Consider the following 27,098-nt stretch of genomic DNA (forward strand, 5'->3'; position numbering starts at 1 on the left):
CAGAATCCTAAAATGAGAAGATAGGTTTCCTCAATAAATAGAGGAGGATATAACAATAAGAGAAGCAGCATGCACACAAGTAGAGGACACAGGGGTACTGCTCAACATTATTTAGTACAGGACCCAGCAAGAACAGACTGGGACTACGAACCACGACAGATGAGGAGCAGGCAGAACTACTAATTAATCTATACACATACACACCAAACACTGATGAGATAAAAGTAATTAAAGGGTTTGGCTTCGTACCCACAGGACCTTATGCTAGTTTTAAACTAAGATCTGAAATACAGCAATTACTACGTAAGATCCACTTAAAACAGAATTTTATGCATACCAATTTTGATGTACAAGATAATTGTAGTAGCCTACGGAAACCCTCTACTTTTCTACTTTCTGTCCACCTAGTAACAGCCACTATCTTGTCTTGAAGCAATCGTCTTTAAAAATCGGGTATTGAAGGAAATCGCAGAGTTGGAATCTAAAGAGTATAAAAAAAACATTTTAAAAACCTTTTGAATGAGGAACACAGAGCAATTGCAAGTCTAATCAACAATAAGAACATAATATTGAGAAATGCCAACATGTGGGGGAGCGATTGTGATGCCAGATAGATCCATGCATATCACTGAATGCGAGCAGCAACTGGAAGATCGAACATTTTATGAAGAGATAGACTCAGACCGTACAAATCGACCTAAAATATTAATTACTACAAAAGTTGAAAAAGCTTTCGAAAGGGGATGGACCCCAAAGCAGGAGTCTGAATATCTTCAATCCCAGTGTACCCACATTTTATATTCTACCTAAAGACCACTATCTAAATTTGCTGATTTCCATCTTAAGCCATTTGTGTTAGAAATGACCTCATTCATTCAAGATACTACGTAGGTGATTAACTTAATAGAAGGACACTCTTTTGTTGAGACTAAAGACCTATTAATATTCTTAGATATAGTGTCCTTATATACTCGGATACCCCAGACTGCAACCCTGGAGATGAGTGAAAGCTACTCTTGAATGAACTCCAGAATAGCCCTACACCAGATTCATTTTTTTTATGGTGTACAGAATTAGCCTTAACGGAAAATTATTTCACGTTCAAAGTTTTACCACCAAATACATGGAACAGCAATGGAGTCAGCTGTGGCACCCACTCTTGCCAATCTTTATGTAGAGAGCTTTTAGGTGAACAGGGTACTGACAAATGGCAACTGATTTGTGAAACACATTAATTATGAAAACGCTATATAGATGAGATCCTAATGGTCTGGCATGGTGATACTGCACTGTTTGACACTTTTTAAAATTGTCTGAATAACCAAAATCAATTTTTGGGTTTCACATTCAGTCAAAGCAGGAAGGAAATTAACTTTTTAGATGTCACAATTGAGACCGATACATTAAACAAAATACTGTTAGTTAAGCCGTATCATAAAAGTACGGACATGAATTCCCTGCTATTGTTCTCCAGTTTCCATCCTTGACATACGAGAGAGAATTTACCATTGGGTCAGTTCTTAAGTCTACGACGAAATAGTACGAATAAAACATTGTAGCAGAATCTAAAAAACCCAGTGCAAAGTTGATACAAAGAGGCTATCTGAAACGAATAGTAAAACGAGCATGCAAAAGAGCAGGCAACAACAGAGAAGCTTTGTTAGAATACAAACAAAAGAAAAAAGATCAGGGACAACATTGTGTTTGTTAGCACATATAACCCTTTGTCAAACCAGATCAACAGCATTTTTAAGAACAACTTGCAAGCTTTCACAGGGGAATAGCCCTTTAGCCCCACTGGAATGTGCCTTTAGGAGAGGTTCTTAAACCAAAAGGACTTATTGACTATAAATGACATATACCTACCAACAGAAAACCATATGAGTATCACTGAATGCTGGGATATGCAAAAACCTCAAGGCCACACCCCTTGTGGACAGTGCAGTAGCTGCAGCCAGATTAAAAGAAGTTTAAGAGTAGATTTGGGCTTAAAGAGACCATGGACACAAAAATCCTTCACAAATTGCAACACATCAATGGTGATCTATGCCATTAGATGTCCTTGCCACAAATTATACATAGGTAAAACTGAGCTGAAGGTCAAGACCAGGATAAGTGAGCATAAAAGCTGCATACAAAACCGGGTACTGACTGCTCCCATGGTTGGGCATTTCACCAGCATGGACCATATTAATGAAGATACACCTTAGTGGTGATCTAGCGAAAGATAAAAGAACACTTTCACAACAGGAACAACGTTTACTTTTTCCTTCCAAAAGCCATGAGACAGGCCTATATGAGAATATCGAGTGGCACAGAGTTTAGTATGACCACCTCTACCTTGTAAAGGATGTGACAGGTTTTAAAAGTACAATATTCCACACCTTATCATATTATGATAGACATATAGCATATGTCTCTATGAAATTAGATGTCCTTTGAGCTACTACTAACTTTTATACTGTCTAGAAGGCGGTTCATCCGTTTTGCAACCGCAACACGATAATAAAAGATAGATTTGTAGGAACACTTAAGGTTGTAAAATCATCAGGTTAGCATTGTGCTGAAATAATATTGAATGAACAATAATTTAGATAACAGCAGCTGTCAAACCTATTATGAGTTTTGTTTTATATCTTTCTGAAACTTATGAGTTTTGTTATATAACTTCTTGTAACTGTTAAAAGAAAATTTCACAAAGTTTGGGCATTAATATTAGTGATCGTGTTTATTAGAGCCGTTTATTTTGAAAGCCTGAATCACCACTGTAATAGTAAAGATACACGTATTACAAGATGTGGAAGATACATAACAATTGAGACTATCCAACATTGAGTTATTTAGTAATGGCTTCCACATAGATACGGGCTGTATTGAGAATCCTGGTACTCTGAACGCCATCACGTAATCATTACACGTGACCACAGTATCACATGGATGGCAACAGCTTGTATCGAAATAATAGAGAAATGGAAAGACTGGTCAGAGCATGCCTGTACGATAGACGCATTTAACAAAACAAATTTAGGTAAGTTATTCCTGTCGCTGACAATGCGCTGCCTGTTATTCTAAATAATGGGATGCCTGATCTGTACCACACATGCAACTGATTTCAATGTTGCTTTGTGTTTTACAGATCGTGGCTATAAGAATACCTTAAGAGTCACTGAATCCCAATTGGACCGCAAGGATTAAACTCGTTTCTGCAGGAGGCAGCAACTTTTCAGTGTCAGATATTTAGAGACAAAATGCAAATTGAAGGCGGGAATGTGTTTAACATACTTTTAAATTAAGTAATAAAGTCAAACATATTCCTGTCATATTCCAAAACCTATACAAAACAAGAGTTTTGTTATTCTACTCTCACTTTATTGAACATCTATAAATGGTGTCCTCATAAGAATCATCTGGGAGCTAGAGGCCTGGAAGTATCTGAAATTCCTGCTTTTAATACACAATTAGTTCTTAAACATAGCACAATAGTTTTAAAAAAATATTTAAAAATGCTTCTATTGAGGTGTTAAATTCAATTGATCTTGGACTGTAAGCGGCTTGTTTGGCTCTATTTGCAAGTGTAAAGCCTAATTGACAGGCATTTGGCACACCAGTACATTCAGATACACAGACTGGTGGTAAGCATTTATCTAGTTATTTATTTACAAGAGGAATGCTAAATAACAATAATCACAGCACTAATTGAGACTGTTTTACATTGTGTTACTGGGAACGGGAAAAAATAATATAGTGACAACAAGGCAAAGTGTGTATATAAAAGTTCAATGCCGAACATACTGTTTTTTTTAAACAAAAAATGTTTTCATTTGCTAATAAACATGTTTAGAATCCCCTGAAGAAGTTCTCTGAATTTTCTAAATTGGTGTAAAGAGAACAAAACATGTTGGATCCTATCACAAGTTATATGAAGATAGTTTAGTACTAATGGAAGAACCCCACATATGAACTGCAATGCAGCGGTTTTGCACAATTAAAAAACAGTTGCCATATAACATTATGTATTTAATAATTTTGTTATATCGCGATGTTGATGCACAAGTCACTTTTGGGATGCACATGTCACTTTTGATAAATTCGTCATAATACATGTTTTTAGAATTATACCTTTTGGTTAAAAATTATTTAAAAACTTTTAGAGGTGGTCTGCCTATGGTTGAATAATTCTATAAGTCAGGAATACTTGTCCTGTAGCGTGGAGAATGTATACTAGTTGATGTTCAGCTCGCACGTTGCCTTAACAACAATGTCCATATCAGAGGGGTCTATTGTGTAATTATGATATGTTTCTCAGAGACGACCTTCTCTGTTTTTCTTTTTCCCCTGAAGTCTCCCCAAAGTTTAGTGTGACACTGATCTTCGAGCCAAAAGAGCTGATGAAGGACCAAAAGGAGCTGGTAAGGACCGATGTGCCAGTGGGCACGTGGGCTTGTTTAGCAATAACATGCAGTTTCTTTATCGCTTTGTGAACAGAAGTGAAGGTATCGGGCAAGAACAACCAGAGCATACAGACTGGAAACCAGAAAAACCAGGAAAACATTCTATGGGAACAGAATCCTAAATGCTCGAAACCCGAGCAAGGAACTGCATAGAATCATATCCAAATTCAAATTCCCGGCCTGGTTGAGCCACCTTTCTCCCAAGCCCTATGTGACACCTTATCATTACACTTGCACAATGTCGCTATTGACAGACACTCCGCCATCATCCCTAAATTGGAACACATGCCCCTGCCCACAGACTGACCTTCGTCAAACCACCCCCCGATAAAAATCTTTGACTCTTTCTCTCCCATTCTCCCATTTCACATCAGGAGCTCGACTCACTCGTAGCAGATAGCCGCCCATCAGGCTCCCTTGAGGACCCCTGCCCTCCCACACGCCTCAAAAACATCCTAGCCTCAACTTGTGCAGGTAGTATTGCATGCTCAATTCTCAACTTGTGCAGGTAGTATCGCATGCACAATTCTCAACCACTCACTCACATCAGGATCCTTTGCGGAAGCACTAAAAACCTCCTACATTAAACCCATCCTCAAAAAACCGACACTCGACCCACTCCTCCCCCAGAACTACCGGCCAATCACCAACACACGCTTCATGGCCAAACTCATGGACGACACAGCATACAAGCAGCTTGGCCTATTCACCAAAGCCAACAACCTTCTAAACCCTGCGCAATCAGGCTTCAGGGCGCTCAGGCGAACAGAATCCTCCCTAGTCTCCATCTGGGACGACCTAACAGCTGACGCGGAAGGCTGCACTGTATTCATCCTACTTGACCCATCCACAGCCTTCGATACCATCAATCAAACTATCCTACTAGACAAGCTACCAGGAATCAGAAACACAGCCCTCTCATGGATCTCCTCTTGTATCTCAAATCGCTTCCAAACCATGCATCTCCACCCGTTCACATCCACCTCACGACCAGTAAGAAAAGGTGTCCCACAAGGAGCATCCCTATCTCGCCTAATCTTCAACTTCTACCTAAAACCCCTGCCCGCAATCATCCGCTCACACAATCATACTTGCTACAACTATGCAGACGACACCCAGATCACCCTTAAAATCTCCAGGCTCTGGCAGTCCGGACCTGTCATCATGCCTCTCGGATATTGACCACTGGATGACGACCATCCACCTCAACCCTGGGAAAACTGAAATCCTAGTTTGTGGGAAAACAGCGCTCCTTCCCCAACCGATTCTGTGGCCTCAATCCCTAGGACCAGCACCAGCAACTTCAAATATGGTAAAAAACCTTGGATGCACATTGGACACTGACTTATCCCTCACACAAGACACCACCTCTGTATCTAAAACCTGTTTCTTCCATCTACGGATTCTCAGTTGTATTTTTGCTTACATCATCTATCCTCACTGCTTCTCGGCCATCAACTCCATCATCCTGTCCTGCCTATACTATGCAAACTGCCTCTACCTAGGTGCTCCAGCGTTTCAACTAAGGAAACGCCAAAGAATCCAAAACGCTGCTGCACGCCTGCTCATTAGTCCTCCATTGGCTCCCGATTGGTCGATGCACTACCTTTAAAGCCATGTGCATCACCCACCGGCCGCGCCATCCACAACACCAATTCTGGAATTCCTTCAGGACAAAATCCTGTGCTACCAGCGCTCAAGGAGTCTCAGATCTCGCACATCATCTCGCCTAGTGTCCCACTTCACAACTACTCCAGGCTGGGCGGATCCTCGTTCACCGTCCATGCGCCGGTTATCTAGAACTCCCTACCCCTACACATTTGCAATAATGAAAAACACCTGAAATTCTGAAAGGCCCTAAAAGCCTGACTTTTCTCAACATCCTCTTGAACCCCTCCACCCCTCTAAACTACATTGCTGAACCCAACATTTCTATACACCAATTACAGCACAGATGCCGGCGGCGTTCGCAATGGCTCACCTTGACAAACATCGCCCCCATGCACAACAGCACTCCTACCTGATAAATACTGCAGGGAAGGCAGTAGCATTCGCTGAGGCACACTGCAATAAACCTTACTCCTCTTCCTATTGCAGCATGTATAATGGCAGCGTTTGCATTGCTCACCTTGACAAACTATCGCCCCGATGCACAACAGCACTCCTACCCGGTAAATACACCAGGGAAGCCGGCAGCATTCGCAGAGGCACACCGCGATAAACCTCACTTGCCCTCGCTGCTCAGACTTTCGCTCCAGAGAGATCACAAACAATGAGACCATGCCATCCATATTAGAAAAGGAAAAAGAACGCTGCAGCCGAACTACATTAAAGCATACGGTACGTATACCTTAGACCACCTCTGTGGACACAGGCCGCAGGTATGGCCAACCATCCAGGCACCATCGAATGCAGTTATGGCTAGGCCATTCCGGTCTAGCAGCACACATAGCCATCCACACTGAAACCCTTGACGTACCTCAACACCTCTGCCACTAGCATACAGCGACTGCCACTCTATCCTAACCCACCAACAGCACCCACCCACGTGCCTTACCTTTGAGCTGCTTAGTTGACCCTAGATTTTAGGTGACTCACCTGTCGGTTAAAAGATAACTGTGGGTCAAGAAAAACTCCCAAGGTCTTCACTGATTTAGAAACAAGAATAGTATGTTGAGCTATTACAAAATTCTCATATTTAGGATCCAGCTGTTTCAGCTTGTGTTGATTGCCTAGAATAAGAAGCTCAGTTGTAGAGTTATCAGGATGAAAGGCCCACGATAATTTTTCCACCTGAGCTGATATGGATCCCACAGAAGCATTAGCAAGTTCCATTAGGGACCTGTTTTCAGAGTTAAAGGAGGAGATGAGGGCTGTGTGAAAAGAGAACCAAGAATTACAAGTTAAGTTTGAAGAATTAAACTCTAAGGTTACCCGGAGGGATGAGGACATTTCTTTGGAGTCAAGAGTTTCAGAGAATCCTAGTAGAGAATTACCAGTGTTAATTAGGGAGGATTTGGGTGAAGGAACGAGTTCTCAGGGGATATGTAGGGGAAGTTTGAATATACCTATAGGTCCAGTCCCTTTAGCACCTCCAGAACATTTTGGGGGAGATGCCAAGAAATGCCAAATTTTCCTTACACAGTGTGAACTTCATTTCCTTTGTAGACCTGAAGCTTTTAATACAGATGCTACTAAAATAGCTTTTATGCTGTCTTACTTTACTGGTGAGGCGGCAACTTGGGCTGTGTTATTAGTTGGTCAAGAGAATCCTATACTAAAGAACTTGTTAGCCTTCAAGTTAGAATTTAAAAAAATGTTTGACAGACAACAATTATCTCAAGAAGTTGATGGAGAATTATTAGAGTTAAAACAGGGAACCAAAGATTTAGGGCCTCATTCCGACTCAGGCGTTAAGGGGTTTACGGCGCCGTAAACGGCGCCGACCCTTAACGCCTGATTACAAGGTTCCCTTTGCGGGATGGCTGTTTAACAGCTGCTTTTTGCAGCCGTTAAAAGCCATGCCGCAAAGGGACCTTGGCGATAATTTACGGCACCGTCTTTACGGTGCCGTAATTATCACCTTTCCCCATTCCCATTATGCCCTATGGGGCAAAAATGGGAATGGGGAAGGGGCCATTGGTGAATGGGGAATTACCGCCCCACTCACCTTGGAATGGGGCGGTAATTCCGCCATCCACCATGGCGGAATTGCAACCTTAGCGGCATGGACCATGGTGCTAATAGCACCATGGTCCTCCGCCAAGGTTGTAATGAGGGCCTTAGTGTCTTATATCACACAGTTTAGATCTTTAGTATTAGAGAGCAATTGGCCAGAAGAGAAGCAATCATCTTTGTTTTATAAAGGCTTGAGAGAGGTGTTAAAAGATTCTTTATCTACAATTGTTAATAGACCCACTTCATGTGAAGATTTAATTAATCTAGTCATACAAATTGATTATAGATTAGGGGAGCGCAAGGCTGAGCGTAGAAGAGGAGGAGTTGAGCATCCCAGAGTTTTCCCTAGAGTTGATAAGGGAAGATTAGAATTTGTAAATAAAGAATTTAGAACTGGGAATGCAGAGAGAGTAAATAAAGTGAGAGGTCCATTAACTAAGGATGAAAAGGATAGGCGATGGCAGAATAATTTATGTTTATATTGTGGTAGATCAGGACATTTTGTTGGAAATTGCCCTTGGTGTCCAAAAACCTCTTCGTCTACAAATAGTTCCAGAAGTCAACAAGTGTCAAATACAAGCCAAGCTGCGGTACCACATATTACATTGAATGTATCCTTGTATTTAAAAGAGGAATTAAAGGGAAGTGGTCCAGTAGTAATTGATTCTGGAGCCACTGGTAACTTCATGGATTGGAATGTGGTTAAAGATATGAATGTGCCTTACATTGTAAAAAATATACCAGAGAATGTGAGAGCGGTGGATGGGTCTCAACTGACTTCAGGGTAATTACACATGAAACAATTCCATTGGGGATGGAAATTGGAGGACACTGGGAGGAAATTGTGTTTGAGTTAATAGATACTCCACAGTTGAAGATAATTTTGGGAATGCCCTGGTTGACGTATCATAACCCTCAGATTGATTGGGGAAGAAGAGTGGTGAAATTGGATTCTTCGTTTTGTGTTACAAATTGCTGTAAGGAAAAAGTTCAGGAGGATGTTTCCGGTAGTTGTTCAGAAGTAGTGGAAGGTTTGGTGGAATTGGGAACCATAGTACATTCTAATGGGGCAGTAATTGGAGAATTACCAAAGTGTTATCAAGATTTTAATGATGTGTTTAGTGAAAAGGAAGGTAAAGAATTACCTCCTCATCGAGAATACGATTGTAAAATTGATTTAGAACCAGGAGCCCACATTCCTTGCAGTCACATCTATGCCCTGACTGAGAAAGAGAATCAACATCTAAAAGATTACATTCAAGAAAATCTGGCTAAGGGGTTCATCAGGCACTCTCAGTCGCCAGCAGCTTCTCCACTATTTTGTGTTCCAAAAAAGGAAGTTACTTTACGGACATGTATCGATTATAGGGCATTGAATAAAATTACAGTTAAAAATAGATATCCTCTGCCCTTAATCTCTGTGATGTTGGACCAGATTCAAGGAGCTTCAGTGTTTACCAAATAAGATCTTCGTGGTGCATACCATTTGGTGCGGGTACGTCAAGGTGATGAATGGAAAACAGCATTTAGAACAACATTTGGTCTTTTCGAATATCAAGTAATGCCATTCGGACTGTGCAACGCCCCGGCGGCTTTTCAATTTTTTATAAATGAAGTGTTGAGAGATTTTATTGACATTTTTGGAGTAGTATACATTGATGACATTCTCATTTTTTCTAAGGATCTACTGCAACATGAAGACCATGTTAAGAAAGTTCTACAGCGAATAAGAGAAAATAAATTATTTGCTAAATAAGAAAATAGCCAATTCCATACCCAAGAAGTGGAATTTTTGGGTTTCATTATTTCACCCAAAGGATTGGAAATGGACATGAAGAAAATTAAAGCAGTAGAACAGTGGCCCATTCCAACTTGTGTAAAAGATATTCAAAGCTTTCTGGGTTTCGCAAATTTTTACAGGAGATTCATAAAAGATGTCTCTCAAAATGTTTCGCCCATCACCAAATTATTGAAGAAAGGAATTAAATTTGAGTGGAAAGATGAAGCGGATCAGGCCTTTAAAAAATTGAAGAACTGTTTTACATCTGGACCAATTTTATTACATCCCGATCCTTTTCAATACTGCAGTTGGAGCAGTACTTTCTCAAAGGCATCCTGAAACTGGGCAACTGCATCCTGTGGCCTATCTATCCAAGAAGTTGCTTCCTGCCGAGATAAACTACACGATTACTGATAGAGAACTCCTTGCAATCAAGACGGCATTTCAAGAATGGAGACATTATCTGTTAGGAGCAAGATTCACAATAACAGTTTTAACTGATCATAGGAATCTTCTGTTTTTGAAATCTGCTCGAACATTATCACCAAGACAACTTAGATGGTCACTTTTCTATTCAGAATATGATTTTGTGATAACGTTCAAGCAAGGGCGGTTAAACGGTAAAGCGGACGCTTTATCTCGACAAAGTTCTTGAGATGAGGTAGAAAATCAGTTATTACCTGACCCAGTGATTGCAGAAGATAGATTTATTCTAAGTACTATGAAAGAAGAGAATCTGCTTCTTGAAAGGATTCGAAGGGAATTACCGGAAAAGGCGATTCAATCTTGGCTTGCGGAAGATTCTGGAAGACATTTAATTGATGGATTTCCATGTGTCCATTCTAAAATGTACCTTCCAAGTAAAGAACTGCAAAAGGAAATTATGCAAGAATGTCATGAATCAGAGTTGGTGGGTCATCCTGGTATTCGTAAAACAGTGGGCCTCATTCCGGGTTTGGAGCTAACCATGGAGTAATTAGCTCCATGGTTGCCTCCGAAACCGTCCCAAATCCGGCATGGTGAATGGAGTAATTACCGGTCCATTCCAGGGTTGGAGGGACCGGTAATTCCCCATTCACCTTTTGTCCTTCCCCATTCCCATTTCTGCCACATAGGGCTCAATGGAAATGGGGAAGGAGGTAATTACGGCACCGTAAATTACGGTACCGTAATTACCTCTGAGGTACCTTTGCGGGTCCCGTACTTAACTCCTGCTAAAAGCAGGAGGTAAGGAAGGACCCGCAAAGGGAATTTGGAATACGGAGGTAAGGGATTACCGGCATCGGCAACCTTACCGGTGCCGGTAATCCCTTACCTCCAACCTTGTAATGACCCCCAATTAAATTGGTGGAAAGAAAGTTCTGGTGGAAAGAGATGAAGAAAGATATTGAAGACTATGTGAAAACTTGTGAAGTCTGTGCTCAAGTGAAATCAGGAGGAGAAAAACCATCTGGATTACTTAACCCGTTACCAGTACCCCCTAGTCCATGGTTTACCATCTCTATGGATTATATTGTAGATCTTCCTAAAGATCAAGGTTGCACTACAGTATTAGTAGTTGTGGATTTACTGACCAAAGCTGGGCATTTCATTCCCATGAAAGGAGAGGCTTCTGCAAGGAATCTGGCAAAGAGCTTTTTGCAAGAAGTGGTGCGACTCCATGGATTAACAACACAAATTATATCAGATCGAGGGTCTCAATTAATTTCTAAGTTTTGGCGAGCTTTCTGTAAGGAGTTGGGGATTGAGATAAAGCTTTCTTCAGGTTATCATCAACAAACCAATGGCCAAACAGAATGAGTAAATCAGGAATTAGAAAAATATATCAGAACTTATTGGCAGGAGAAAGGGAGCTGGGTGGATCTTCTTTGGTTGGCAGAGTTTAGCTATAATAATTCTGTCAAAGACTCTACTAATCATTCTCCTTTTTTCAGTAATTACGGTTTTCATCCACGATTTTTGAAAGAAGTATTACCATCTGAGTATTCCAATCCAGATATTGAGCATCGTTTGACTAGTATTAGAGATGGTTTAGAAAAAGTAAAGAAAACTTTGGAGAAAAGTAAATTAAGGTGCCTTTGCTGATAGAAAACGTCAAAAAGCACCTCATTATCAGGTGGGTCAAAAAGTTTGGTTGTCCACAAAAAATCTATGCTTAAAGGGAAGAACTAAATTTAGCTCGAAATTTATTGGTCCATTTGAAATTGAAAAGATAATAAATCCAGTGGCAATCAGGCTGAAATTACCCCCCAGTATCAAAAGTCATCCTACATTTCATGTCAGTTTAGGTAAAGCTTGTGTGTTAGGGACTAGATTGGGAAAACCACCACTAACAGTTTTTACAGAGGAGAATGAAGAAGAGTTTGAAGTTAAGAAAATTTTAGATTCCAAGTTGGTAGAGGTACTTTGCAGTATCTTATTGATTGGAGGGGATTTGGGCCTGAAGAAAGATCTTGGGAGGATAAGATTGATGTACATGCCCCTCAATTAATAAGACAATTTCATAGAAAGTTCCCTGCTAAGCCAGACCCTGGGACAGGGCTTTGAAGAGGGGGTACTGTCAGGGCTGGCTGGAGTAGTAATCAGGAAGAGTTTGGCTGGAGTAGTAATCAGGAAGAGTTTGTACATAGAATTAACATTGTGGTTGCCAAAGTCAAGATGGAGAGAAAAAAACTTAATCTGATTGGTTTAAGAAACAATAGTATGTTTGGTTTGTCTGATTGGTGGATAGGATAATGGGTTGGATTCTTGGGAGGTGAGCAAGATTCTAAACTGCCTTTCATCCATAGTAATTCAGTGGCTGGTTGTGTATTAGTTAAGCTCCTTAAGTAAGGCCTATCAGAGTTCAGAAGATTTACCAAAGACGTAAGAAAATCGTTTGCTGAGCCAGAGTGAACTAGAAGACATCAGGTGCGATCGTTCTTTTTAAAAGCTAAAAGATTTTCACTGTGAACGTTCATCTTTCATAAGAAAACTTAAAGAGTTAACGAGTTTTAAAGTTTACTGAGTGAAAAGACGTTTTACAGTTCTATTACTATAAGGAAACACGTGTGAAGACTGTGCGCTCAAGTTTTAAAGTTGTTTACTGCATGAAAAGTGTTTCAAGACTGTTTTAACGCGTGTGCGAGTCCGCGTGACGTCAGTAATGTTGTTATGGGAGCGCGCGGGTATTCTGAGCGATAGAGCGCGTGTCCAAATGAATAGCGCAAGTGGTTTTTGAGCGCGTGCACATTTTTAACGTGAGAGACATTGCGTAAGAGCGCGTGTTGGGTTGTGATAGAGCGCGAGTCCATTTTTTAACTAAGCGCGAGTTGTTTTGAACGCGTGCACAATTTTTAAGTGAGTGACGTTGCGTATAACCGCGCGTGTTCGGTAGCGATAGAGCGTGAGTCCATTTTACTTAGCGCAAGTTGTTTTTTAGCGCACGTACACTTGTTTTCACGCATGCGTGTATTTGTTAATATGCGCGTGTGAATTTTATACACGAGGACAATTTTTCACGTCTGCTGATTTCACGTGTTTATCGCAAACGCGTGTCAAGAAAGAAACTCTGCATTCGTATGTGTAAAAAGAAAAGGTTCACATGCAGAAGGAGAGCAGAATTCAAGAAAGTTTATGAGTTTCTATTTAATGTCATTTTTATGCAAAAGGAATTCAATTCTTCAAAGAAAGACTGCATTTCACAAAAGCATTTAAAACTCAAACTTCATAGAGTTAAAAGAACTTAAAAAGCAAAGAAGAATATCTAAATCTGTAAGGTGCTTGCAAGGGTCATTACATTAGGATTCTAAAGAGACTTGAATGGCTTGAGACTATATGCACTAAGCATTATAGTTGTTTACAAGATATTCCATACAGATAATTAACCTCTAAGTCTTATACAGAGGTTTCAGAGGTAATGAAGTTAGAGTTTATTTTAAAATAATTTTAGAAAAGAAGTTTATATTAATATATAAGTAACCAAGTGTATTTGTTTACTACAGATACCAGAGCCTACCAGACGGTTGCAGGGCTGCAGTGTCTCAGTTGTTATTTTCTCCAAATTCCCCTTTCCCTTTCTTAGGGTTCTCAGCTCAGCTTATACTTAAGGGTTGAGAGGTGAACTCCTGGTGAGGGTCTGTGGGGCCAGCATCAGCTCCTGTGGAATTCAGTCAAGCCGGACCCTGACATGCAACTTGTGCCCTTGCCAAGTATACTCTCACCTTGTGGGATGTAACAGCTTTGGCTGTCGACCACATCCCTGAGGGGGAGGAGAGACAAGGTTTTCTGAACCTGGTGCAGGATGGCAAAGATGCCATGTGCTAGTCTCTCCAGTCAGGCCTGGATTCAGCAGATTCTATTAGCAGGGCTATGGCGGCAGGTACTGTCACCAGGAAGCTTGCTTGGCTCAGGAAGTCATGGTTTGCACCTAACGTTCAGTCATGTTTGTTGAATATGCCATTTGATGGCTCCCATCTTTTCGTCTCAAAGGCCGGTGAGAGCCTAGAAACATTGCAAGCATCCAATTCCACTGCGAAGTCGCTGGGGGCAGCGATTCACCAACCTAATCAGTCCCAGGGGTCTTCCCATGGATGGATGAAGGGGTTGACCCTTTTGTTTTTAGCCCTCTATTGCAAAGGGAAGAAGCCAGTACACACAGAGGAGTCAAAGCAGAGCTTCCCGTGGTTCCAGAGGACATGCAGGTAAAGCCTCTCTCTCAGCCTCTGCTTCTTTCTGCTCAGCATCAGCAACAACTCCAAAACCCCTCGGAGTCCTTTGTTCGCAAGACAAGAATGTGGTGGAGGGCAGGCTGACTTAGCAACTGGAGTTGGCGGGCATAATCTTTGATGCTTGGGCACTGCAGACAGTGGCCCATGGCTGCTGCCTCCCCTTTTTAAGAAGACTGCCCGATTGACTTCTTGAATGGTCAATCCTTAAGGGATCCGGATTTGGTCCTCCTACAGGAGCTCCTTACCCTGTTGGAGAAAAGTGCGATCGAGATGGTATCTGAGGCGGAGAGCAATCAGGGTTTGTACTCTCCTTATTCTCTAATCCCCAAAGACGGAACGTGAACAAATTCCTCAGGAAGGTCACGTTCAAGATGGTAACTCTTTCGCAGATCCTTCAGGCCTTTCGGCTCCAGGATTGTTGGTGTCATTGGACCTTCCGGATCCTTACTTTCATGTGCACATTCATCTCAAGCACAGAAAGTACCCGAGGTTCGCGATTGGTGGTTCTCGTTATCAGTTTCGAGTTCTGCCATGCGGGCTCACCTAGGTCTTCACCAAGCTTATGGCGGTGCTGGCAGCAAGTCTAAGGAGGGAAGGGATTCATATCTACCCCTACCTAGATGATTGCCTGATCAGAGCTTGTTCTCCTGAGAAGGCTCAGTCATCTCAGCCAGACTTGCCATTTCCGAAATAACCTGGGCTTCTCCCTGAATTTCAAGAAGTCCCACTTGACATCGTCACATGCTTTAGTTTACTGGAGCGGTCCTGGACTCGTCCTCTGGGAATGCCTCGCCCCGAGGTGAGGGATCATCATCCTTCGCAGATGGTCCAGAAGATTCAGTGCTTAGTATCGTCCGGCCTTTGGCTTTCTAAGGTTGCTCAACCTCATTGCATCCTACATTTTCCTGGTGCCAGAAGCCTGCCTGAGAATGAGGTCCCGCCAGTGGGCCCTCAGATCCCAGTGGTCTCATTTCTCCGGCCCAACGGCAGACCTTCTTCAGGTGCCTAACAATGTCGCTCAGGATCTCCTGTGGTGGCCTTGTCGAGAGAATGTGATGAAAGTAGAATCTTTTTGGCAACTATAGCCGGAGATGACAATTGTGGCAGGTGCCTCCCTCACAGGGTGGGGAGCCCATATGAACGACCTTTCAATCAGCAGTCATTGGTTTCTGTCTGAGTCAAGACTTCACATCAACCTTTTAGAGCTGAGAGCAATCAGACTAGCGCTGATGGCTTTTCTGCCCTCTGTCTGGGGGAAGACTATCCGGATTGGGCCAGGAGAACGTAGTACCCCGACCTTCTAGAGATGACCATCTGCCCTCCAATCCTTCTTTCCCAAAGAGAGAACTTGATCTCGCAAGACAGGTGGGGGGAGGGGTCTCTTTCTTCATCCAGAAATCTGCACTCTGAACCTTCATGCCTGGTTTCTCAGAGGATACGATATAAGATACAAAGATTGGGACCTTCCGGAAGACGTGATGGCGGTGTTGCTTTAGGACAGAAGGCCAGCAATGAAATCTCTGTACCATTGCAGTTGGAACACATTTTGCAGCTGATACAGAGAATGTCATTACAGTATTGTCTTTTTTGCTTCACCTGGCCCATCTGGGGCTTCAGGTCTCCACAGTAAAGGGTTACTTGGCGGCGCTTTCTATTCTGAAGTGTTCGTCAGATGAGGGTTCTTATTTCAAGGTTCCTATTGTAATTCAATTCTTGAAAGGGTTAACAAACATCTTTTCCCCGGTCTCATTTATTGTACCGTTTTGGGACTTGAACTTGGTGTTAAAGTACCTAACGGAGGCACCTTTTAAACCCTTACATTCTTGTTCACTCAGAATGCTAACCATTAAGACCATCTTTCTGATGGCAATAACATCAGCCCACAGAGTGAGTGGGCTTAAACTCTTTCTGCTAAACCACCTTTTAAGGACAAGGTGGTTTTGAGGGTACGTCCTTCTTTCTTACCAAAAGTGGTATCTGAGTTCCACTTCACATAGAAAATAGTGTTACCTTTTATCCACCACCTCATCCTGTCTCCAACCAAACCATCTCATGCTGGATAATCCTATGCATTTCAGAATGCTACTCATTAACTGACATCTCTCTTTCAACGTCTGGGTCACCCCTTTAAGACTGCACATCATTGAAAGGGGAAATAACTAGAACTGAGGCACTGGTCGTCGCGCACGCTACTTATACAAGTGTCAACGTCACAGCTGAATACAAGACGGAGGCCGTCGAGGGCCACGACACACGGCACCTGATACTATGACTTTATTTTTTCCAAAGCTGCAAGCAGACTTGCGAGTATATCCAAGATGAGGAATACCTGGGAGGAACATCCAATGGAAAGAATAGTACCAGGGTTAAGTCATTTTGTTCTTCTCTGCCCATAATCCAGCTCACCCACTTCTCTCCAGCTGCCCACCTCCACAGAAGAATGAAGATGGTGCTGGTACTGCTGTGTCTCCCCAGGATTGACAGACTTTCCTTCACACATTATGTGCTGTCAAAGGTGGTACATGTTAGGTGTTTTACCCCAGGAGTGGCGCTCAAGACTTCCACATCAGAGACAGCGATGCGCCATGTTGGGGTATTTCCCACTGTACCCTGTAGACCTTCCAGCCTTCATCAGGAGTACTGCTGACTCTTTTTGCAGACCTGCTCTTCAGCTCCTGCGTGGGCAAACTGCATAAGTTCCCTACAAAGGATCTCACAAATGATGGGCTTGCAGAGGTTCCAGACATCTTTGAGGGTGAAGTTACAAGCCATAAAATAAGCAGCATCACGTTTTGCGCTACAATACCAGTGATTTGCTTTTTATTTAATGAATCATGTTGCACTAACTGTGAAATTATTTCTAAACCAAGGCAGAGGCTCCGAGGCTGGGCTGAAACATTGTATCAATATATGTACCCAGCCTGGGAGCACTGGCACATGTTGCTGTCAGTGGAGTGTATGTGCAGAGACCTGGCCCCAAAATCCGAGCTGCCACCGTGCCCTCATGAATGCAAGTAAGTAAAAGGCTGAGCATCACAGGACGCAGCAGACAAATTAAATTATGGGGGCCCGGCGCTGACATGTACCTTATCTAAGCATCTACTGCAGCAGAGGGGAGGGGGGCAGAAGGTCATGCAGGGAGTGGTGGACATCCCTCATGCTTGAGGGCAGTAGGAACACTCCAAGTAACACTTTTGCCATTACACAGAAAGAATCACTGCATTTGAAGGTAGAGCCTGCAGGTTGTGATTTGAGTTTGGGGCTCTGTGGTAGATAGGGGATAGCAATATAATCTCACAATGGATGCAGATATCGTTGTGTGCATCTGCCAGCCCATTCTGTTAAGTTGAAGGTGTAAGGAGGCCTCACGTACTGCTGGTTACAGTACTCCAACTCCTCACAGAAGGCCAGTCTGGCCTGTCTCACAGTCCCTCTGAGCAGCACACTATTGTCCAGCCATTTTTAAAGCCAGCCTCATAAATTCCAGGTAGGGCAGGATGATTGATGCATTCCCATACCTCTTAATACACGTTTTGGCAGGTGTCTTCCTCCCTGTATTACTCCCCCGCCAAGCCACCTGCACGCCCCCACCTACACGCTCTTGCGCTTAAATAGGCTCCAACCCCCACCAAAAATCGGGTGTTTTCACTTGCTGCGGGGACAGAAAAGGCTGAGAGCTTTGCATTCCTGTATATGTTAATGTTAAAGGACATTTGTACTGCGCACTATCACCACCAGAATGGTCCCGTGGCGCTCTGGCGGATCTGAAACAAAAGGGTAGGTTAGGGTGTGTTAGTAGGACAAAGTTTCGAGAAGAGCAAAAGAGCTGTGAAGTACTGTTGGCAGCTTCAGTTCTGTTAACACTGTTCGCTGAGCTTATTGGTGTGGTATTCGGGCCTGAGTCCCGCATGTGCTGTTGTGTGGAGGTTCGTGTGGTGTGTTTGTTGTGGTGTGGTGAAGTGCATGCAGGTTGCTGTGGGTTTAAAGGTGTGGTTGTGTTTGGTTAGCTTGTGAGAGTTGTGTGAGGAGTGGAGAGGGTTTCTAGAAGTTTTTTTGGGGTTTGTTTAGTAGCCTTGTTGTTAGAAGAAATGCATACTCCTATTGAGTCTCCTTCATGATTTAGAGAAGGTTGTCTTCCTTTCAGTGATTAAGTTTCAGCATGACAAGGCTGTCTCATCTCGGTCATTATGCTAAATCTGCTACTTTTGTGTTTCTATCTTTGTATTTGGCCACCCACTGTATCACAGTTTGTCTTTGCTGCAACCTAGTCCTTTTGGATCGATTTACTTGAGACCTATACCCGTACCCGACGCCCTTTCTGGTTGGCTAAGTTGGTGGTAGTGCCTTTATGTTAGGTATGTTTGCTATTGTACATTCCTCACGGGGTTGTCACTCGTGTTCTGTTCCACCTAGCATCATCTCTCTTGTTCTTGTAGGAGTTTCTTTTAGTCGGTCCTAGGTGTTGTCTGTGCCGTTATATATTCTGTCTGTCTGTTCTTTTGTTTTTCCTGTTTGATTATTTCAGTTGTTTCTGTCTGGTTCCGAGGTTTTGAAGAGCCAGGCTTTTAGAAGTTTTCTAAATTTCAGGTGGTCTTTGGTGTTTCTTATTTCTTTCGGGAGGTTGTTCCAGGTTTTTGCAGCTAGGTGGGCAAAAGAGGAGCCCCCTAGTCTTTTTCTTGGGTATGGTTCTGGTTCCAGGCGGATTTCATTGCTTGATCTGAGGAGTCCTGTTGCCTTGTAGATTGTTATTTTCTTTTGTAGGAACTCTGCTCCCAGTCCGCTGATTGCCCTGTGTGTTATGCACATTGTTTTGAACGCGATACAATATTTGATTGAAAGCCAATGTAGAATTTTTAGCGCTGGAGTGATGTGGTCTCTTCTGGATAGTTTGAGGAGTCTAGCTGCTGCATTTTGGATGCGTTGTTCATTTCTTCGGGAGGTGTTCCGGCATCCCGAGGTAGAGGCTATTTGCGTAGTCGATTCTTGACATGATGAGGGCGACGATTGTCAGTGTTTTGTGGGTGAAGAAGAGGAAAGGTATGATTCTTCTTGTTGAGTGAAGGAGGAAGAGGCATTTCTTTATTATCACGTTTACTTGTGGTTCTAAGGTTAGAGCATTGTCCATTAGGACCCCCAGTTTTTTTACTACCTTTGATGGTGTGGCCGCGGTTCCCAGTTCCGTCGGCCAGGGAAGGTAGGTGGTGTTCTCTTAGTTTTTGGATATAATCATGATTTTTGTCTTTCCTGGGTTGATTTCTAAGTTGTTGGCGTTCATCCAGTCATAGATTTCTTTTAGACATTCTACTAGGGTTGAGTGATCGGCTTGTGTATCTTTGATTTTGAGTGTCACCTGCGTGGTTGTAGCATGTAATGTATTAACAGAGTTTTCTAGATGTTGAAGTATAGTGGTGATAGTGACGATCCTTGTGGCACTCCACAGTCGTTAACTCGTGGAGTAGATTTGAAGGGTTTTATCCATACAGTTTCTGTTCTGTTTGCTAGGAATGATTTAATCCAGAGTAGTGCCATGTCCATTATACCTATATCTCTTGATTATTGTGTCATGGCTTACTGTGTCAAAAGCTGCCGAGAGGTCGAGCAGAATCAGGGCCGAGGTTGTGTTGGAGTCTGCATTTATTTTTAGGTCATCCCAGATGGATAGTAGTGTCAATTCTGTTCCTCTTGCGGGTCTGAAGCCGACTTGTGCTTGATCTAGCAACTGGCATTTTTTGACATGCTCTTGGGTTAGTTTGTATCGTAGGTTTCTAGGAGTTTTGCCGGGTAGGGAATGATTAAAATCGTAGAAGATGTGGGTTGACAAACCTTGTTACGTCGAGGCGCTGGTGGTTAGTTTTAACCCTGGAATATAGCCATTGATTTCTTACTTTTTGGTTTTTGAAAGAATTGAGCCAGTCTTGATTTGTTGTCATCAGTGAAGGTTAATGTTGGTTACAAGAGTAAACCGAAAAGCCCTGCAGAGTATGCTAGGTGCATGCGAGAGGGGAGCCAACACGTGTTTCGACCATAGTCTTTGTCAAGGCGTGGGAAATGTTAAGCGGTCCTGTTAAGGGTTTGTGTCGCCTGGTAAGTAGATCGCTATTCCTTCTCGGCAGTCGGCTGAATAGCCAATCTGTGAGAGCTAGATATGCTTCCTACGGTTCGGTCGGAACACCGAAGGAATAGTGATCTTCTTACCAGGCGACACAAACCCTTAACAGGATACTCTGCTGGGCTTTTCGGTTTACTCATGTAACCAACATTAAACCTTCACTGGTGACAACAGATCAAGACTGGCTCAATTCTTTCAACAACCAAAAAGTAAGAAATCAGTGGCTATATTCCAGGGTTAAAACTAACCACCAGTGCCTCTACGTAACAAGGTTTGTCAACCCACATCTTCTACAAACATTCATTTGGAATCTCTGAGTTTTGGTTCCTAGACAAACCATGTGTTAGGCTGCAGGATATTTTACGGCAACAAATCAACCACCAGTTAGCGCAGGGGTCCTCTCGTCCTCCAAACTCCAACCAACCATAACCAATGTTTGACATCGATCTGTAGTTGGAGAGGTCTTCTGCGTCGCCACTTGTGTTTTTTAGAAGTGGTTTAACATATGCTGATTTGAAAGAACGTGATACAGTCCCTGTTGCCAGCAACATATTCCAGAGATTTCTGCAATGTTCTGATGGCGTTCCTTGTGTGGTGATTTATTTGTAGATGTCAGGGGGGCATGGATCCATGGGTGATCCTGCTTTCTTGCTGTGTTTTACCAGCTTGACGAATGTCTCTACTGATATTTCCGGGATGTTTTGGAGTTTGTGCTGTGGCTCCTCGTCAGGTCCGCTAGGTCGAGTGTAAGGGTTGGTTGGTCTGTTTTGTATGATTTGTCAGATGTCATTGATTTTGTTTTTTAAATGGTCTGCTAAGTTGTTGCATAGTTTCTGTGAGGGTAATGGGGTGTTATCACAACCTGGTGGGTTTCTCATTTTGTTTATGATGCTGAACATTTCTTTTGGTGTGCTGGTAGCTTTAGTGATTCTGTCATCATGATGCCTTTTTTTTGCCTTTTGGATTTCCTTCTTATACGATCAGATTTGTCTCTGGAACTGCGTTTTTTTATCTTGGTCGTATTCTTTCCTCCATTCCAATTACAGCTTCTTCTTGTTCTTTTTCATGGTGCTTAGTAGTGGGGTGAACCATTTTGCCATTGCTCTTTTTCTTGAGGGGGTAAATGGGTTTTCCGGGGAGATGTTTTCGATTGTATCAGCAATCCATTTGTGGAGTATCTCCACTTTCCCGTCTAGGTCTGCCTTTTCTAGTTCTGCCGTTGAAGGTTTGGTCAGCTCCAGTTGTTCTATTCGGTTGCTTGCTTTGACGGTTTTCCAGTTTCTTTTTGTGGTGGTTGGGAGCTTGAAGGGCTGGTTGATGACTTTGGTTGGTAGTGTGATCACGAATCAAATGATAAGATGGTTGCTCCAAAGTATTTGTATCGGTGGTGCAGTGGTGTCACCTTGCCATGACTGCGGTTTCCCCTTCAACATCTATTCACATTTAGTGCCTTAATTTTCTTTACTAAATTCCCACTGTCCTGGTGGTTTCGCTTTATATGTATGCTTCATATCTGACCTCTACCTAAATGTGTGCATTGCCATTCCATGCTTTCCACCCCGATAGCGGTGAAGAAAACAAGTCTGGAGTGACACCAGTCGGATAGTCAAGCGTGTATGTCATATGGGAATTTTAATTAAGTTGCCATGAGCGATCCATGCAGCAAATACCTGTGTAATCATGTGCATATAATTGGTCGATGTGTTCTGTATGGAGCAAGAAGCAGTGGATTTTAAAACTGAGGGCTTTATGAATAGTGCAACCAAACCCTTCCAATTTTTGTAGATTAGTGAGAGTGAATTATTTGCCAAGGATCCCACGTTATTTAGGCAGTAAAGTTGCTATTTGAGCCTAGGCTACACTTTAGGGACTGCAATGTGCCTTAATGTCTATTTGTTGGTCCAATATGTGTCTTAAGGTTTGACTTTCATGTGCTTACATAGTAACTGGGTTTATTGGACATGAAAGTGCAAATAAACCAACCAATATAAAACCGAACTATAAAACCTGACTACTCACGGGCGGACAGGGAGGCTACCACTAGCACTTGCAGTATGAGAAAGATTCAAGAACAGTTAAAAAAAATTGAAATAGTCACCTCTATTATAGTAAACGCCTCTGTGCTCGGCACTGCCACACAAAAAATACTTCTAAGCCTGTTGCTAACAGGTCTGTCGCCATGTAATAAATTGATGTTCCTTTGCTCTGAATCCACGTTCAAAGACCGTGCACAAGCCATGCTCACATAAAGAACGGTTAATAGTCAATTTCATGTAGTGCTTCTAACCATGCTTGACAGCACTATTAGCACAAATTATTATCAAACCTAGTAAGAAAAATTGATTTGGCCACTCCTGGGCTTGGGAATTATCTACACTGTGAGCACAGACCGCAGCAGCAAACACCTAACACAGTGAGCTATCTATCCTGTAGGTGAACATGATCTGTGTAGTTGTGGCAGACTAGTGATAGCCCTGTTTAAACTGAAGGCTGTGGGAGGGAGGTGCTGTAGAAAGTCTCACAGGCACATTAGTTATGCTAATGTATGTGTTATGTCTGAGACAGCCATTCACTATTAGCTTGAAAGGGGGGAGGGAGGGAGGTGATTACATGCAGGGAGGCAGCCCTAAACCATCAAAGGACCAGCCCTGGACTCTTTGATGCTAGGTCCACTGGGCAAATGGCTCACCTGTTTAATATCCAATCCATACATTGCCCACTATTCTGTGTCCACCAGCTGGGGTCTTCACTTCCTAACATCCCCTCTGCCCCCTCTAATCCCTGCTCGTATATACCCCACCTCTTCCTTCTATTTACAGTGCCTTGTTCCCCGTTTTATCACACTCCCAACTGCAGTGACATAAAATTACGTCAATCTAAAGTATCACCAATCTTTGATAGTGGATTACACAGCCAAGTGGCAAGTAACTTTGTGATGTGCAATCATAATTGGTCACTGTGTTACATTATGGAGCTGCAACAAGCACTATATTTTAAAATGTTGAGGAACACAGGCTTTTTGTGGGTGAAACAACATTTCCAATTTTTGCAGCGAAGGCACAATGACTGTAAATGATTTGTCAAAGATCACATAAGCTAAGCGGTGAAGCTGGGATTTGCGCCAGCCTACACTTCAGGCACTGGATCGTGTTCTCGGCTCTTGTTGTTGGTACAAATGTGTATTAAGTTTCTGCTTTCAACGAGCTGGCATAAAGTCTGGTTTTATTGGACTGGAAAAATAGTGAACATCAGATGAAAAACCTACCAATTTTAAACCTGACATTGTATGGCCCTTCTCCAGCAGAGTTGAATTCAGAAATGACTGATACATTTTTTAGTATGAAAGTTAGATGTCCTGCTGGTGCGGTTGAGGAGTTGAGACCAAGCACTCGAGGGGGGGTAGGGCAGGGTCAGGGGGGGAGAGCAGATGTACACCAAGCACATCTCAAGATGCATCTTAGTCCTAGATTCCTTTTTAAAATGTTTTCCCCAGTCTTAAACCAACCAGCTGCTTGTGGCTGTGCACTTTTATACCAAACGCTGGCAAAACGATGTTACTAGCTTGACAATAAAACAAAAAAGTACACACACACACAAACTGTGAGTCTTCATTGATGTTTTGTTGCAATAAACTGCTCATCCCATTTCAACTATTGATAAGAAAATTGCTAATCATTTAGGTTGGATTGCTAATCAAAATATTTTTATTTACCATATTTTGACTAATCAATTTTGCAAAACTAATGTATGTGCTGGTGTATGGATACGACTGTACACCAGGCTTGATAACCTTCATTTCCATGTGTCTTTCAACGACCTGCCAAACCAACTCCACCAGGCAGGAATATGATGTTAGGTGTCTGGAGGCCAGAAGCAGGCAGTGTGCAAGCCAGAGTTGGGAATGAGCAGAAGGCGCTGTTTCCCATGCCTTTGTGAGTGATGCTGCGTGCGTGAATAACTAGATACTTGGGCCAGTGAATCCATGGAGCGAACAGAGTGAGCAAGCATTGGTATCAGGCAGCCATTTTTCCATTAAAATACTGTGCAGTGTTGGCCGATTCTTAATGAAAAGATTCTAAGAGGTTGAGATGGTCCTCGGGGTGTGGTTGGGGGATTTTTCAGTTTGTACAGCCTATTGGATTTGTGATTTTGGAATACACAGAGGGAACCCTAAGTGGGGTGGAAATGAGGGATAACACAATGTAACATTTTACTGGCCTCCTGCGGTGTTTATTTTCCTGGGTGCCCGGCAGTAGCTGCAGCCTTAGTTCCCAAACAATGGAGACATTTTACAGGTACTTGTGGCTGGCAATACGCAATGGCTGCACCCATGAGGGAGCTCCATGGATTTTCAAAGTGCTTTTCAAACCTCCCAGAAGTTCTTGCAAAGGAGGCTGCACCCATTAACATTGATTAAGACAGTCATATTGAGGTCCCTCACAGTTAGTGTTCCTACGTTGGAGACGTTTTCACATAAAAAAAACATTCCTCGGGTAGGGCAGACTAGGATAGGGTCCACCACTAAAGTGGTAGCGCACCAGTTCCTTTTAGCTTTCCCATGTCCATTGTGCACCTTTTCATCCCAGCAGCGTTGAGATTGGAATCCCCATGGCTTTATTGTTGCGGGGCCATGAGCAGGGTTACATAATTGAATCCTATCTCAGCAGGGGGGCTATCCATTTTTTCAATTGTAGCCATATCATCACGAACACATGGCCACAGTGAACAGATGCATACATTTCTGTGTGAAACATACCTGCCATTGACTTCAAGATCGCTGTTTGGTATTGGCCAATCCCCAAACTTGGCTAACTGAAGTATATCTCTGATGCTGGGCCTATCCCCCAATTTCTAACTGGCTACAGACCAACTTAGTGAAGTATTACCATTCCTGTATAAGTCATTTAAAAAGGTGACCCCCATCACATCTCCACATGTGTGCATGGTGCACCGGAGAGGGAAGCCAAGGCAGTGTCCAAGGAGGTGGAGACAGCAGACCTCCAAGTGAGTCTGAAACTGAGCCTTCAACTAACCGGTCACACATGGTTTACTTGAGAGCCCAAACAGACAGGCTTTCCTGGCAGGGGAGTTCAGGGAGTTGGTGAAGAAGCTGGTATTGGCAAATAAGCAAGTGTTCAATGAGGATGTGGCGAGGGAGAAGATCTGCATGCCTATTACATTGATAGAATCTTGTGGTCAGCTACATGAACTCCCTATTTTGTTGTGTGGAAGTAGGGTGAGCCACCATGGACTGGGTTGGTTAGGCCGCTGCCTGGTGTGCCTCCTAGAGAGTGGCTGAGAAGGGATCTCACTGTCTCACACAATAGGCAGTACGCCCTTTTCCACTGATAGGAAGTAATGTTACCTGAAAACGGGGTGGGTAGTGAGAACGGCTCCTGGAATAGAATCTCTAAACACCACCAAGTGAGGAGCTTTAAGCGTGATTCTGCGACTCTTCCATTTTTCTGTGCAACTCTTTTATTATTTGAATGATAAAAGCTAAACAAGAAAAGAAAATGACAGAAACACAAAAAAACATCATATTGTTCTACCAGTGGTAACAGTCCATTTGCTCCAGATAGGCGCTTGTCTCATCCGAATTAGCCTCCGCCATCCCCATACAGCCTCTGGTAATACCTAGTGAACTCTTTGGCGATCTGTTGCCCCACCCGGTGCCCAGATCTCCCTGATCCACCTCGATCCTTCTTCCCTCTTCTCCAACCATGTTAACAGTCTGCCTGTTTTGTCCCATGTTTCATATACCCTTGCCCTACTGGCCCAGTGGGCCTGTTTTACTAACTCTGTGGCCACCTCCCTAAATCGCAACGTGGCTTGCAATATTTCCCTCTTAGCACTCTTAGTTCTCGCGGCTATATTTATCCTCTTTATCCTTAACTTTCTGCTCACATGCTACCAATGCTGCGCCCCTGTTCTTGCAATGCTTGCCAATCTCCACCATGGCGCAACCCTTTAGCACAGTTTTGTATGTCTCCCATAGAGTATACCTATTCTCCACTGTCCCCACATTGTGGTAAGAAAATGCACTCATGCTTTTGCTCAGCCCACCCATTATGCTCTCGTCCCCCAGGTAGTAGGGGTTTAGTCTCCACCCCCCTTGCCCTCTCAGTGCCTTCCCCGTCTGTGTCATGCTCATCGGGGCGTGATCTGAAATGCCTCTCTGAAGGTATTCTACCCTGGTCGCCCTCCCGGATGCGGTGACTGGGAGAAAGAAGTAGTCTATATGGGAAAGCGTTGCAGCACCCCAGAATAGGAGAAACCACACTCTCCTGGGTGCAGGCCCCTCCATACGTCCACCAGGCCATTCCTCCAAGGTGAGCATTACCAGCCCTGTGTTGCTTGTTTGTATGGGA

General features: G+C 43.1%; 1 long non-coding RNA gene across 1 annotated transcript in view; it reads right to left on the reverse strand.

Moving 5' to 3' along the window:
• Window positions 1-336: 336 nt before the first annotated feature.
• Window positions 337-27,098, reverse strand: part of LOC138488325 (uncharacterized) — a 255,954-nt gene continuing 229,192 nt past the window's right edge. Inside the window, exon 3 of the long non-coding RNA XR_011274639.1 lies at window positions 337-481. This is a non-coding gene — a long non-coding RNA (uncharacterized lncRNA). The remainder of the gene's footprint in view (window positions 482-27,098) is intronic.

The sequence above is a fragment of the Ambystoma mexicanum genome, chromosome 9 (assembly GCF_040938575.1).
Source record: "Ambystoma mexicanum isolate Mex_15411 chromosome 9, UKY_AmexF1_1, whole genome shotgun sequence".
NCBI lineage: Eukaryota > Metazoa > Chordata > Amphibia > Caudata > Ambystomatidae > Ambystoma > Ambystoma mexicanum.